Source organism: Sinocyclocheilus rhinocerous, unplaced genomic scaffold (genome assembly GCF_001515625.1).
Source record: "Sinocyclocheilus rhinocerous isolate Xijiao unplaced genomic scaffold, SAMN03320098_v1.1 scaffold62, whole genome shotgun sequence".
In the NCBI taxonomy this organism is placed as follows: Eukaryota; Metazoa; Chordata; class Actinopteri; order Cypriniformes; family Cyprinidae; genus Sinocyclocheilus; species Sinocyclocheilus rhinocerous.
This window is the reverse complement of record NW_015656585.1, coordinates 3,179,969-3,195,614: the sequence shown is the minus strand read 5'-3', so window position 1 is coordinate 3,195,614 and position 15,646 is coordinate 3,179,969. Positions and strand designations below refer to the sequence as shown.

General features: G+C 38.5%; 1 protein-coding gene across 8 annotated transcripts in view; it reads right to left on the bottom strand.

Moving 5' to 3' along the window:
* The window catches only part of mef2cb (myocyte enhancer factor 2cb), a 77,197-nt gene that overhangs the window by 45,705 nt on the left and 15,846 nt on the right, over window positions 1-15,646 (bottom strand). The gene's annotated exons all lie outside the window — the stretch shown is intronic.

Here is a 15,646-nt window from a genome sequence, read left to right as displayed (position 1 = left end):
CATGTCAACAGCACCTTTTGAAATATATTTACTGAGAAAATTGGTTACGTGTTCAATACTTATTTTACCCGCTGTAGATAGATAGATAGATAGATAGATAGATTGGTTTAATTGTCTATATTTAAGTATTAAATATTTAATACTTAAATAGTATTTAAGTACAAATAACATGTTTTTATTAAATAGATAGATAGATAGATTGGTTTAATTGTCTATATTTAAGTATTAAATATTTAATACTTAAATAGTATTTAAGTACAAATAACATGTTTTTATTAAATAAAATATCCATCCAAACTATCTATCTATCTATCTATCTATCTATCTTTTTAATCTAAAGCATATAAAGATATCCATTCATTTTATGTGTGACTTAAGCGTTCAAATATTTTTTTTGGTGGTACTATACAGTATATGGGATGATTTGAGGCACCAGGTATCCTTCCCCCACCCGTAAGTACTCGGGCAACCTGATTCATCCTCAGCACAGCCTCTATTGGCGCTTTTCCACTGCGTGGTACGATTCAGCTTGGCACGGTTCAGTACGGCACGGCTCGGATCGGTTTGCGTTTCCACTGCTGTTTAGTACCGCTTTAGAGTGGGCGGAAAACTTTTTCATTCCGCGTCGCCCCATCAAGCTCTCGCTGGATCCACTCCTCTGCTATCAACGAGAGGAACGTTTGTACTTCCTCAACAGACAACGAAATAGCCATTTTTTGGTTGCTAAAAAAGGTGCGCTCGTTCAAAACAGTTGCGTTCGATCCTTCGCTGGCTGTGCTGATTTAAGTCTGTTGTGTCTCGTGTGGCAAGTTCAGTGATGCAGGTAGTGACGATTCTCTCTGGCCAATCAGTGATCAGGAGAGTTTACACGTCATGTTTTGGTAACGGTAAGGTTCACTTGGAACCTCAACCGAGGTGGTACTGAAAAAAGTACCAGGTACCAGGTACTGTACCCAGTGGAAAACCCCCCAAAGTGAACCGTACCGAACCGTACCGTGCCGTACCATGCAGTGGAAAAGTGCCATAACTCTCCCTTCACCCTGGCCACCCCCCCTCCCCCATCTCTCTCATTCCATCATCCCCTCCTTCACATGTACACATGCTCACACTCATCTGCTTTCAGATTACCACAGATGAGCACAATCCAATTTACACCAGTAAAGCCGAACTACAGCAGACAAGTTGTGGTTGATCAGCAGCCAGAGGCACTTTAGACATAAAAACGGTCCCGTCGCCGCCACACAAGCACTCATATACAATTTATGGCTGAATATGTCTGTTCTTGATTCACAAGTGTGACTGACCCCTGCCGAAATCAAGGGAACAAAGACTATGTGTGCGTTTGAGATCAAATATATGTGTGTGAGAGGGTTTTAGTGTTTAGTATGTGAAATTATGCCAGAGAGAGAGAAAGAGTAAGGCGGAGAGGTACTACTAACAGGCTTTCTCTGCCATGATAAGCCAATTCACTAATCCATAGCCAAAGCATATGGGGAGGGTGAGAACGAGAGAGCGAGAGACGAGGGCCAGAAAGATCCCTCCCCCCAAAGTGAACCTCAGGACAGACTTGGCTTAGTCTGACAGACAGAAGAAAGCCTGGAAGAGGGGTCACCACCAAAGGGCTGAAGGGTCACAGAGGGATGCTACAGGACAGAGAGGTAAAGATAAGACAAGTTAACCCACAACCTTTCTCATTTGATATATTGGGCTCAAAGCAAGAGTACAAAGAGCAAATCCAAGTGAAAAGAGAAAACCAAAGGAGAATGAGAGAGATGTGAGCAGGTCTCTCTTGAGGAAAAGGAGGAGAAGCTGCCGTCCATCTGTTAACCATGCCTCTCTTCCTCTGCCACAGAGCACAAGGGCGGTGGGGGAACGAGGAGAAATCGTGGGGGAAAAGGAGAGAGAGGTGGGGGCGCCGACACTGGGATGTAATGAGGTGCTGTGTGTTTTTCTCTCTTTCGTTCTGTCTCTCTCTGCCTTTAAGAAATGGAACTATGAGGGCAATGAGTATGTTCATAAACAGGCACGATTCTGGGTTGGCTCGGTCCCTAGTGTTCCATCGGAAAAGAAAAAAAATATTTCACAAGCGCACGATTGTATTGTCAAAATCCTAATAAAGTGAATATGACTTCTCTGTGCTCAGCGATATAATTTTGTTAGAGGAAAAAAAGAAACAAAGCAATTTTTTATTTCTCTAAGGGGTCTCGTGTTGAGAATGAAAAATGATTAAGATGCAAATACCATGAATTATATTTGTAAAAAAGTACAGAGACTATATCTGATAATGAAACACTTGTTTTGATGAGATACACAACTCTGGCAGGTTTCACTTTTATTGAGATCTGGCGCAATCTGTGTGGAACACTGCAGCGGTGCTTGACTCCCGCCACATTAAAGTAATCTGTACATTATTATTACAATCAGACAGGAGCTGATCTTTTGAGAAATTGACCTCAGCACAATGTTGCCACCCTTTGTAAACTCTCTGGCTTCCACTTTCCCTCTTTTCTTTTCTTCGCAGCACATCTGCAAGACATTTGGTACTAGCGTGTGTTTGAAAAAAAGGGCAGTATCCTCTATCCTCGTGGGGAAATGTGGTTGCGAAGATTTGAAATAACATATTACGGGGCAGAAAGTAAACCTTTTAGGAGGTGCATTATACATTAAATAAACCCTCACTCTCTTAAAATAAACTCCCATTTCCTTGAAGATGCCAAAAAACAATTTTTAATATGTCTTCCGAACAATTCCAATACAAAGGCACGCTTTTGAGCCTTGAGACTTTTTTCCACGTCTTAATCCTAAGAATGTTTCATGTAGTAATCCTCAAAACTAAATAAATACTGTTATTTACACTCAAGGTTTTTTTTTCCTTTAACACATATATTCATGGAGGTGTGGCTGTTTGGTTTGTGCTTGACGAGGGGCAGGGAGCCCATAGCGAGAGAATTAACGGCCTATTGTCTGTATAAAGTCATTATGGGGAGTGCTTCTTAAGTGTGGCAGCGTCTGCCTGAGGGACAGAGCTGACGAGTGCCCATAAATCTCGGTTGTGGAAAAGACACAGGATGGGTGACCTGATCCTGAGATCCGGTCAGTGTGGGAGAGACCCTGGAAATGCAGATCATAATGAGTGCCTGTAAAAATGGTTGGCATACAGAATGCATTTTTACTTTGCATGTGGATTTTAAAATTTGAATAAATGGTACAGACTTTTCTGAGCAACGACGGTAAGTCTCATCAATAACGACTGCCCGCTAACCTATGCAAATGTAAGATTTGATGCATTATAACTAAATAAATCTATTTTTTGTTAATTTTCTTTCCGTGATAAAAATCATTTTTTTTGTGACAAAAAGAAAACATTTAAAAGGATTGTTAAACTGTATGATAATTATTTTTTTTAGTAAATATAAAAACACAAATTAAAAAGTTATTCTTCTGTGCACCAATAGGAAAAAAAAATCTTATGTTGAAACTTCATATGATGCAAATCATTTGGCATATTGCTTAACCAGTTTACAATTGGTCCTAATATTTGGAAGTTTAGTGCAGAAAAGCAATTACTCAACATATTTCATTTGAATTCTCTCTAATTTCCACTTACTGTATTTTGAATGCAGTCAAAACACATTAAAAGCTACTGTAAGACACAGTCTCATTACAGTAAGAGAGCATCAGTGTCTATCTGGATTCCTCCATGGTCATCTATACCCCCTAGACCCCCCCACTGTATGACTGGATAGAGACAGGAAGCATACACCCACACACACAGAATGGTGGAAGGATATGACATCAGCAGCCACAGACAATCAAAGGTGTAAAGGTGCTTCCTTTCCTAAACTGTTCCAGTGTACACAAAATGGGAACCAAAACTCCTGCGCTTACTTCTCCAGGCCAGAAAAGAAGAAAAAAGAAGAGAAGAACAGAGAGAAAAAGAGCTGAGGGCTTGAGCCACAGCTGACTGCAAACAAATGGCCTTGGCTGATGCAAGCCCTGACAAAAAGGTCTTGCGGTTTTTACTTTTTAAGCACTGAAGGCCACAACTTTAATGACAAGGCTTTACCAACATACCAAATCACGGCATCCACACCATTATTAGATTTCATCACACAAAACAACCTCATTCTGGGATAGTAAAACTGATTTCACAGCCCATCTTATTTTCCAAACCATTCAAGTCATTTGTTTCTTCATAAACTCATTTCAATCCAGAGGGAAAAAGGGCACAGATCAAGAGAGACATTTTTTAAAATGTGAGGTTTTATTACCAAAAGTGTAAAATGATAGATGAACCGCTGTTCTGTTTTTGCAGTGATTAGTGAATAACTCTTTTCAGGTGCTTTGCTAGATTAGAGCATTGGGTGGAGGGATTTATTTATGTGATACAGGGCGCTCTTTCAGGACTCTGCTGAAATGCCTTCCCTCTGTCTCTACAGGAATTACCAGCTAATTACTTAAATAGTTCTACAAGTACCTTAAAATAACACGCCTGCCCCTCTGACTTCCCAAAGTTCACCTCTCTTTGTCAAAACAACTAAGAATCTTGGCACAGAATCATGTACGACTAAAATACGACATGCTCTTGTCGGGTATATGTGAGTTTACATTGCAAGCAGCACTATTTGGTTTGAATCCAGTTTCAAATCACCGTAACAATTTTAACTTTAAAATCATTTGTTGAACTCTCTGTTGTTTTCAATTGTTATCATACAGTTATCAATTTCAATTTAATACAATAATCTCTTCAATCCCAAAGACAAAGACTTTGGCTACATCCAAATTCACATATGGATATTTAATATAATAGTAATTATTGAATTTAATGAAGCATTTTTAACCACTGAAATACATTCTGTATTTATGACACCATGTTACTACAGCCAACTACAGCTACAGCTAACTTACTACAGCCAAACGGCTAACAATTAAAAAAAATTTTTTTTTTTAAATTTAATTATATATAATTAAAACAATTTAAATTTGACGACTCTCCACTTCACATCACTCCCATCGTCGTTGGCAGTGTCTACTTGTTGCACACTTCAGAATCTCAGTTGATATAGTATGTCACCTGCATATTATTTTCCTTTTGTGTCATGAATAGTATGTATTTGTCTCCAACTAATTCGATGAATTGCTTTCTGAATACTTTGTAACAGGGAAGTATGGATATTTGGTGCAAGGTCTGATGAAAAAGCGCTGTAGTGTTGGTCTTTCATATGGTGGCACCTGACCTAGTGCAACAGTGGAAAATAGAATGAAAGGGTGTGAACAGCAGTTGCATCCTTCATGAAGTCAGTAAACAGAGAAGTGCGGCCCGCTAAAGCCAGAACCGGGGAAGGTGAGAGCTGTCTTTCAATTAGCGATTGGTTACTGGCCCAAGGAAAGCATGGCACAACATACTGTGCCAACTGTAACTGAAAGAGGCGCGCTGAAGCCAGCTGCTCAGCTGACAGACACATACTGAGTGAATGGTGTAATGACTGATCACTGTCCTGTTCTGGCCGGCCAGCTGTTAGTAAAGAAATAAGGCAAAAATGACAGCTCTAACAGCGGCTTGGTCTTGGTCAATAGGGCGATGGCCATGTGGTGGACATGAAATGGAGATTGCGTGAGTTGCTTTGGGTGGTTTCATCGGTCATTATGCTGAAGACATTACCTCAAAGAATCTCTCAGACTTCTGGGTGAGTTCTTAGTATTAGTGGAACAGAGTTAAAGACAGAAAGGAGAACTGAAATAACGTCCAACTACGTTAGCCATGTGGTGGACATGAAATGGAGATTGCGTGAGTTGCTTTGGGTGGTTTCATCGGTCATTATGCTGAAGACATTACCTCAAAGAATCTCTCAGACTTCTGGGTGAGTTCTTAGTATTAGTGGAACAGAGTTAAAGACAGAAAGGAGAACTGAAATAACGTCCAACTACGTTAGCATGTAAAAAAAAAAAAAAAAACAGAAAGAGAAACAGACTCGTTTGCATGATAGACATTTAATTTAATTAACTATGACTACGTTGACTATGACTACATTCACACCTTCAGTGTTCGAGATAAACAAACAACCATATTTACTAACAGGTTTCATTTTTACACATCTTTCAGAAGTGTATTGAATAATGTAGGAATTAATAACTGTGGTCGAACCCCTTTTAATTGTCAATACATCTGTAACTATAATGATAGTGACTAAAGTAGATGCCAATTATTGATGCCTTACACAGCATAAAGTTACGATTGATATGACATTATTTAAAAAACACAAACTTGCAGTGGCTCTCACATTGTACTGCATGACAGGCAACTAGTTGGTTAACTCAAGTTAGGGCTGGGCGATATGGCCCAAAAAAATATCACGATAATTTTTTTAATATCAGTCTATATCGATAATTATCACGATAAATGTCAAATCTTTATTTTTTTCAAGTTTAAAGCCAGATTTTTGCTCCAAAGTGAAAGTTGTAGAAACCAGACCATTAATTTTCCTTAACAAAATAAATATCTAAATAGAAAAATTAATTTCTTAGTTTCAAATTTTTGTTCATTATCAAAATCAGTAACATCTGTAAAAATTGTAGCAACCTCAGTTTTATATGGTTAAATTTATTCTGACCAAGGTTTTTTTATTTTTTATTAAGCATTGGTCTCCCATAGTAGCATACATTTAAATCATGATAAACACAGTTAAAACCACACATATAGCACCGCAATACAATGGTAAAAATATAACTATATGTTTTTTAGGTAGCCTATTTGTATGAAAAACAGTAGTCTAAAAACATTCAGTATAAATGCACACATGCTATAGCTTAATCACAAATACGTACTATAATTACCATTACTCCTGTATTAAAATTCAGTGTGAATATCCCAAGTTTCTGCCACAATACCTTGGTGCAGTGAGTGTTACTACAGTAAATCCATGGTAAATGATGGCGATGTGTAGATTGAAAAGCCTTCGGACTGTCTAGTTGCACACAGTGTTTATCCTGTTTGGCTTTAAACTAGTTTAAATCACTAAGTCATTTGTGTTCATCGCTGAATTCAAGCAGTGGATCTCACAGCGCTGTTTAGTGCTCGCGTGACCAAGTAAACGCATCTGCTCTAGTGAGCTCGCGCCGCGCGGCAGTTTGAACTTTGATCCGAACGGATAAACGGTCTGTGTGGCGCGCTTTAAATGAGTTGCGCGGTTTCATTCCGCTTTTGGCGCATAAACATTATATCGAACATTTATCGAACACTTCATATAGTTTTATCGAGGAAAATTATATCGCGATAATTATTATCATCGAATTATCGCCCAGCCCTAACTCAAGTTTAACTGAAATCACTTTTAAAATTCTGAAAATGTAAAAGAGTCACATAATTTCTAGAAAGCAGCGTCACTCTCGTTCAAAGCTGAATTGTGTATGAACATCCATGTTTATGCTAAAACCAGAATGACAAAAGCATTTGCTGTGAAGCGTTGCATAGTTTAATAGATTTGGAAAACTAGTGCAGACACAGCAACCACTAATCAGCTGTACACTTCTGGAGTCAAATCTGGAAACAGAATTAGGTGTTTATTAGGGCTGCAACAACTAATTGATAAAATTTATTATTATCGGGGGGGAGAAACAACAAAAAAAACAACAACAACAATCGACCAACTAATCGATTATCAAAATAATCGTTAGTTGCAGCCCTAGTGTTTATTAATACTTAACTAAATAAAAGGAAAAGTGACTAAACTTGTCACTGTCAACAGACAAGGCCTGATATCTTCACCCAAAAAGATTGCTGGCAGAGAATGACAATGACAATGTCTTGTGATGTCAGCCATGTTTTTGAGGGTGATAGTTAGGTGAGAAGACAGTCATGTGACCTCCCCACAACACAAGACAGCATGCTCGGATGATCCTCTGATTATTTAATTGTACATTTTTCTATCCCCTCTTCTCCCTCTATACCACGGCATTCTAATCAGACTAATTAAAAGCTTTGTTCATTTGGAAATCTCCGATGACAATTTGTTTCACTCTACCCTACAGCGGTCCTGTGAAAAGAGAATTAAATTTGATCTCCTGACAGCAATTATTAAACGCTCCCTCCTGGCTTCAATTAAGCCCAGAGGCTAACGTGGCTCACCAGGCAAGAGCGAGGGCCAAGATACTTCCTTTGCCACTTTGTCATTGCTCCCTCTCTTTCTTTTCTTTGGATTAAAAAAAAAAATTCATGTACAGAATCTCACTGCAATGATTTAAAGATTGTTTATGGGAAATTTTTATGGTTCCTTCTTGCAGTGGCTTTACAAGATGCTGGTTGAAGGGGCAGAAAAGGGAAGTTGAGCAACCTCTCCGATCAATCGGCAGTGATTGCATGAAAGTTCTTTTTATGATGTTTCGGTAATGATGGTGTAAGAGTCGGCGAGCAGATGTTTGTTCCATATACACTGTACTCAAAAGCAAGCAAAAAAGGTTAAAGGTCAGAATGAGATTGCTATATCATCAAATGTGTCACCTCAAGTGTCATTTTCTTGTGTATTTATGTTAAACAATATGTTTTTTAGGACTCTGCTGCAATACCTTTCTTCTATTTCGTCAAGAATCAACAGCTAATTACTTCATTGGTTTTACATATACATTAATATAACATGCCTGCCTCTATGACTTCCCCAAAGTCCAGCATTATTTGGTTTGAATCTAGTTTCAAATCACCGTCATCATTTTCTATACTTTAAGTTATCTGTTGATCTTTCTATAGATTGAGCTCCCTCTATATAACTCTAACTTCCAGTAATATAAGAATCAATTCAATCTAAAAGACTGTAGCTACATAAAAATTAATATTTTACTGAATATTTAATATAACAGTGCGTACTGAATTTAATGAAGCATTTTAATAATAGTAGTACATACCGAAATACTTTCTGTACAGATGTACAGAAATTGTGAAAATAATTCACTCAGTATTGTTTAAACAAGTACAAGTGGAAGAACTTTCTTAGTACATAAAATACTTACACTCAACAGCCTCTCTCTCTCTCTCTCTCTCTCTCTCTATATATATATATACATATATATATAGAGAGAGATAGATAGATATAGACATAGATATAGATATTAATAAATTAAATAAAACTATACTAAATAATTTAAATGTAAACTATTTGAATTTGGTTGCTCTCCAGCTCTAATCAGGTTAAATTTAGTATTCTGCAATATGTAGGAATCTCGGTGTTTCCATTATGGTTGGAAACTCAGCAATGCAAATACGCTCTTCTGACTGATCTGTGACCTGCTCTGTAAGCAAATGACATGACTCTGTCATTTTGAAACCTTGCCCCTGCGGTTCTCAAAGCAATATGTCCAAATGACTGTTCCCTGTGCCTACACTGACCAGAGAAATGAATTGATAGCTGCCCTAACATCACACATGCCATTTCTGACCCTCCTTGAGGTGACCTGAAGACATCTAAACTGATCACAAAACACATATAGATCTGTCAGGGAGAACATAATTTGAAGTTGAAACCCATTCAGCAAGGATGTCCTTCAAAACGTTGACCTGACTCTTTTTTCCCCTCCACATTTCTCTCTCTCATCGGTCCCAAAGCTCTGTGAGGAAACCAAGTAACCCAGATCGGGAGGAAGAGAGCGCGGAAGAGGAGATGAGGATTACGTGAGCCCAGACACTATCTCAAATCTCCTGCTGCGAAATGTTATGCCATTATTCCGCACTCCCCCACCTTGATTTTCAAGTGATGTCACAGTTCAGTTTAAGCGTAAGTCAATCCGCTTGATTGTTCGAAGCATTTTTGCGCTGTTGACATTGCGGATCATTAAACTGTGATTGTTGCAGTTAGTGTTTGTCTAAACATGAGTGGCAAAATGACTGGGTGACGCCTATCTCTCTTTCCTCCTCTCTAACGGTTCCTTCTTGAACCACTGCTTCCATTTCTTGGACTCACTTCCTTTTATGCAGGACTAGGGATGTCTAGTAAATCGACTAGTTGGAGAGTTACATGAACGACTAGTCGACTTAAGGAAGCTTGTATAATTAGGCTGGTTTCGGGTGCACCGAACCTCCATTAGACGAATTTCTTAGGGGGCCTTTACATAAGATGTGTTAAAAAACAGCTTGATGCACGCTGGGGTTTTGAGACACATTTTTAAAAGCTGAGCTATTTTTAACTTGACGTGTCATCTAAAAAAATGCAATGCTCATGGCGGGACGCTTAAAAACAGCTCTAGACGCGACTCAACGTCATAGGACGCCCATCTGAATGTGTATGACTGAAGCAACGGTGCTCTAAAGAAAGTTAATTTTATATAATTTTTAGAGGTTTTACACTTACAAATAAAGGTGCTTAAAAGGATCTTCACAGTGATACCATAGAAGAACCATTTTTGGTTGCACAAAGTACCATTCAGTCAAAGGTTCTTTAAAGAACCATCTCTTTCTTACCTTTTTATAATCTGAAGAACCTTCTTTCGCCACAAAGAACCTTTTGTGAAACAGAAAGTTTCTTCAGATACACTTAAATCTTCCTCACCGTTCACTACACTATAGACAGCTACATAATTATTGAGTCCACACTGAAGCCATTAGCTATGTTACTGTCCAAGCTGTGAATTTAACTTATGCAAAAGATAATAATATTGCAAAAACAATTTGAGAACAAAGCAGCTTTTTCAACCCATGTTTTGGAAAGAACAAAATAATCACTTCCAGGGAAATCAGAAAAGAAAGAAAGAAATGGAAATGGAAGCCACTGTGACTCTTTTATTAAATGTATTTTAATTATTTGTGGTATAGAGCGCAGCCATAAGACTCTGACTATTTCATGTTTGCTAGAGATTAGCATAGATGTAATAGCATCAGACTGTTCTGGTGACAGTCTCTACTCATTTAATTTCAGAATGACCATTATCAAAAGTCACAATAGTTTTTTGATGTGCATATACTGTAGGAATTTACTCAGTTAATGTGTTTTCAGTGTAGTATATATATATATATATATATATATATATATATATATACACACAATAAAATATATATTTAAAGATATATTTATAGATATATATAAATATATATCTAACCCCCCTTTGATGTCCTCACAGCTTGGACCTTGGGGAAAAGATAGCCCCAGGCCTAGTCATTACAAAAATTTACAAAATATGTATATGAAAAGAATATATTTAAAAGAAATACATATAAAAATATACACACAATATATAAATATAATTAAATATATCATAATTTAAAAAAAATCTGATCTCTTCTGGTAAGATACCTGCAACCCCCCTTTCATGTCCTCTCATCTTGGAGCAGGGGGACCAGGCAGCCCCGGGCCCAGTCTCTCATTACGGTTTCAGCATGCCAATGCACACCCCCCACCCCCTGTTTGTAGTGGTAAGAGGAACCACCAGGGGCTGGCACAAGTTACTCCAGTACCGGCTTGCCCCGACCTCATCAAAGCACGCGCTCGTAATTTGTCACAGAAAGCAACCAATTAAGATGCGTTAAGGGACGAGGGAGGGGAGGGGAGGGAGAGAGAGAGAGAGAAGGGTAGACGGGGCAAAGCAGTGAAAAGATAGCATTTGATTAAAGAGTCAGCGCAGCTGTGGTGAATCAAAACGGCCCAGACTTTCAAAGAAAACCTCAAAAATGGACGGGAGGTTTAGAGTGCGGAGCTAGTGTGATCAGATAAAGCGCTGCTGGTTAACCCTTGAGGAGGAAGAAAGAACGGAAAGAAAAGTGATCGTAAATATTAGATTTTCTTGAGTTTTACTGGTAGTAGGCACACACATGCTGACTTGACTGACTTTGTAACTAGCCTCTAGATTACGCAGTACCAAACTCCTCCCACTTTGTTCTGTCAGCTATTTATAGCTAAGATATTTATTTTAGTCTTAATATATATGCTAAGTTTCCTTTTTTCCGTCTTATATACATATATATGCTAAGTTTCCTTTTAAGGGTAATTATTTCCTTTTTCTCATGTTTCAGCTTCATAGTGACATTCAAGATGTCCTGCCATGCATCACTGCAATTAATCTCAGTCTCTCCCCTGTGTGCAAAAAAATGTTCCACAACTTGTACCTTTTTTTTTTTCATTCTTCTTTCAAATCCTCCATACAGGAGTATCCATGTGTAGCGTGTGATGTGTGCGCGTGTATTTCACTATTTATTTATTTATTTTCTCAGGCTTTACCTTGTTGTTCAGTATCGTGTCAGGGTTGCACGCATTTGCATAGCTTCCTTTACCGCGTGTTTCTTGTGTCTTGCAGCTGTGAAGGGCCTGTTTTTTTATATGTGATCAGAAAACAGTGACAGCGGAAGTTTTCCGATGCCGCATGCCGGATTAAACGGCTTCACTTTTCTGCTTCACACTTTTCAGTCATCTCGATGAAGGAGAAAAAATATGCTAGTCAAATAAAAAATAAAAAAAAGAGGAAAAATCTCTGCTCAGAGGAAGAATAAAAAATTGCGAGATACATATCATGTTGTTTTTTCAGGCATTTATATAAAAAATAATCACCCTTCTAATTGCTGTTATTCTGATGGTAATCACTCACTCTAGCTAAATAATGACCGCGTCTCGATTCGACTCGATAAGAGCGGAAAAGAAAACAAGGGAAAGCAAGTGCTTACAGCCGGTGTTGTGTAAATCAGGTCTGTGTGTGTGCATTTCCAGAGGCTTATCTACACCATCTCGTTTTTAGAAGGGGGGTTTGGGAAAGTGCAGCCTGCAGAAGGTTGCGAAGGGAGGAAAGCTTTTTCTCAAGGCTCCAGCCACTCGGAAGCACAGGGATCGGCCCGACGATCTCCCTCGGCTCCCGTTCCAGCTGCAGTGTTCACATAACCCCAGCTGTCCCCTTCGGCTTATGATAGCACAACTCGTCTCTCCCTCCCTTCTTTGCGTTTGCACCCATGGACTTTTCCACTCCCTTCTCCACTGCTGGGCACACATCACTCCTCCCCCCACCCCCGTACGTTGTTTGTCTTTTTCTGCGTTGTATGTTTTTTCGCATATTTCAACTCCCCCCACCCCTGAGAAAAGTCCTGTGGCCGTTTGACCCTGAGATGGGATGAGAATGCCCACCCCTCCTCTGCCGAGCCTCCCTTTCCACGTTCTGGCGCCGATAGTGGGGACAGTCTTTCTCCTGTCTCCTCTTTCCTCCATCCTCCTATCCTATCCTTGACTCTCCCTGGGTCTGCTCCCAGCTCCGGCGTTAGGCAGACGTTCCTGCTGCGCATTATCCCAAATAAACAACTCATTACACATGTAATTAACCGAGGGGGCTAGCCAAGCATCGGAAGCTAATCCACACCAGCATTCCCAGTGCCTCTCTTTTCCGATTCCGCTGGAGGGGAGCTTGGAGAAAAAAAAAGTCGGCTATGTTTAGGATAAGTAAGAGAGAGAGAGGGAAAGCGAAAAAATTTCAAATCGACTTCCTAACAAAATTACCCTTTTTTTGCCCTCTCTCTGTCATTCTTCACGAATCGTGCTTGGCTCTTCCTTGTTTTCTCGACCGTTTCAGAAGTGGGTCATCGACGGGCTGCCTAGCAGCATTTTGAAGAACGTGGAAAAAAAGGTCTGTGCCTTGCCTTGGTGAAAACAGTTGTAGACTTTTTACGAGTGGCCTGCTTATCCAATTAAACTGTCATAAACACATTAATATAACGGCACATGCCCGTTCGGGGAGAGAGGGAAAGAGGCTAACTGCCGCTTTATTAACATGAGGTTTCTTCACCTGATCACTGAAGCTTGACAAGAGCAGTTTCTCTTTCTTGCGAAAGATTATGATGAATATAATAAGATTACACCTCCTACGTTACCAGGCCTGCAGAGCACAGTGCTTTTAATCTGACCTGGGAAAACAAAAACCTGAGGATAAAAGTAACCATGTCAATATAATGAAATTATGTTCATTGTGTGTCCTCTACTCTAGTGGGACCAATCCAGTGTTGTTGAAAGAGACAACAGCAGTAAATGGTTAAGCCTATATTTTAGAGATTATGACAGTTTCTGTCATTTACAATGCATACACAAGTAATACACCACTCTGAAAACCCCCGTCAAACTCTTTCCCTCAACAGCACTGTAACTTCAGACGCTACGGTTAAAGTTGTTCTAATCTAACCAAGGTGTCAGGCCCATGTTCAGGCCCCTCTGCGGTCTACAGGTGCTAACGTAGAGTCCAGAGGTCCAATACACAACCCCTCTAGAGAGACACCAGTGGGAAACTAGGGCGAGCTAGCAGGAATGTTTGCCGAGTCAAATTCAATCATGCCACATCATTAATTCACAATCTTAACAGTTAGCAACAGGGCTGGGGACGTCGTAATGTGCTAAGTGCATAGCTCTTTACACTGAGGTTTGTTTTAATCAAACATACAGTGGTTTTTGAAGGATTCTCTTACACTCAGGAGTGCTGCATTAATTTGATTGTAATACAGTAAAAACAGTAATATTGTGAAATATTTGTGCTATTTTAAATAACTGTTTTCTATTCAAATATATTTTATAATGTAATTTATTCCTGTGATGGCAAAGCTGAATTTTCAGCAGAAATATTTTGTAATATTATAAATGTCTTTACTGGCATGCACTTTCTATCCCTTTAACCTATCAATTTAATGCATCATTGCTGAATAAAAGTAATTAATATAAATCGTACTGCCTTTGAATGGTACTGTACACATTTTAAAACAAAGTAAATTAACTGAACTATTTGCTTAGCAAAGTACCTCGAAATTTTAATTCACTGAATTTAACACACACTAAAAGTAAAACAGTAAAGAGGTAATATGCAGTTTAACCTCAGGTTAATTTACCTTAATGTATGTTATCTCAAGGATCTGTTTAATGCTCAAAACTGACTTGGTGCAATCTGGTGTAGTTAGGCTGATTGAGTTTTATTAAGAATTTTTTAAATAATTGTTTACATTCACATAAAAGACTCTTTTAGGTTCCTGAAATCCTTTTTTTTAAAATTACATTACATTGTATTCTACTGCAATTTAATGCATCATTGCTGAATAAAAGTAATTAATATAAATCGTACTGCCTTTGAATGGTACTGTACACATTTTAAAACAAAGTAAATTAACTGAACTATTTGCTTAGCAAAGTACCTCGAAATTTTAATTCACTGAATTTAACACACACTAAAAGTAAAACAGTAAAGAGGTAATATGCAGTTTAACCTCAGGTTAATTTACCTTAATGTATGTTATCTCAAGGATCTGTTTAATGCTCAAAACTGACTTGGTGCAATCTGGTGTAGTTAGGCTGATTGAGTTTTATTAAGAATTTTTTAAATGATTGTTTACATTCACATAAAAGACTCTTTTAGGTTCCTGAAATCCTTTTTTTTTAAATTACATTACATTGTATTCTACTGGAAGTGGGAAAATACTTTAATGTTCATAAACAGCTCATGTTTGTAATGAAGAAATAAAATTAGCACTTCACTTCTAAAAATATTCCATGATGTGGACATCGCCCTATTAGATTACACTCCATGCCTACGCACTATTTTCTCTCTCTTCACTTCGCACACTACCTTCTCTTTGCCAACCGAGAAGACCATAAACCAAGCTCTGTCGCAAGCCTAACTTATAGTCATATGACTATTTTCCATTTAATAAGTTCCTGTT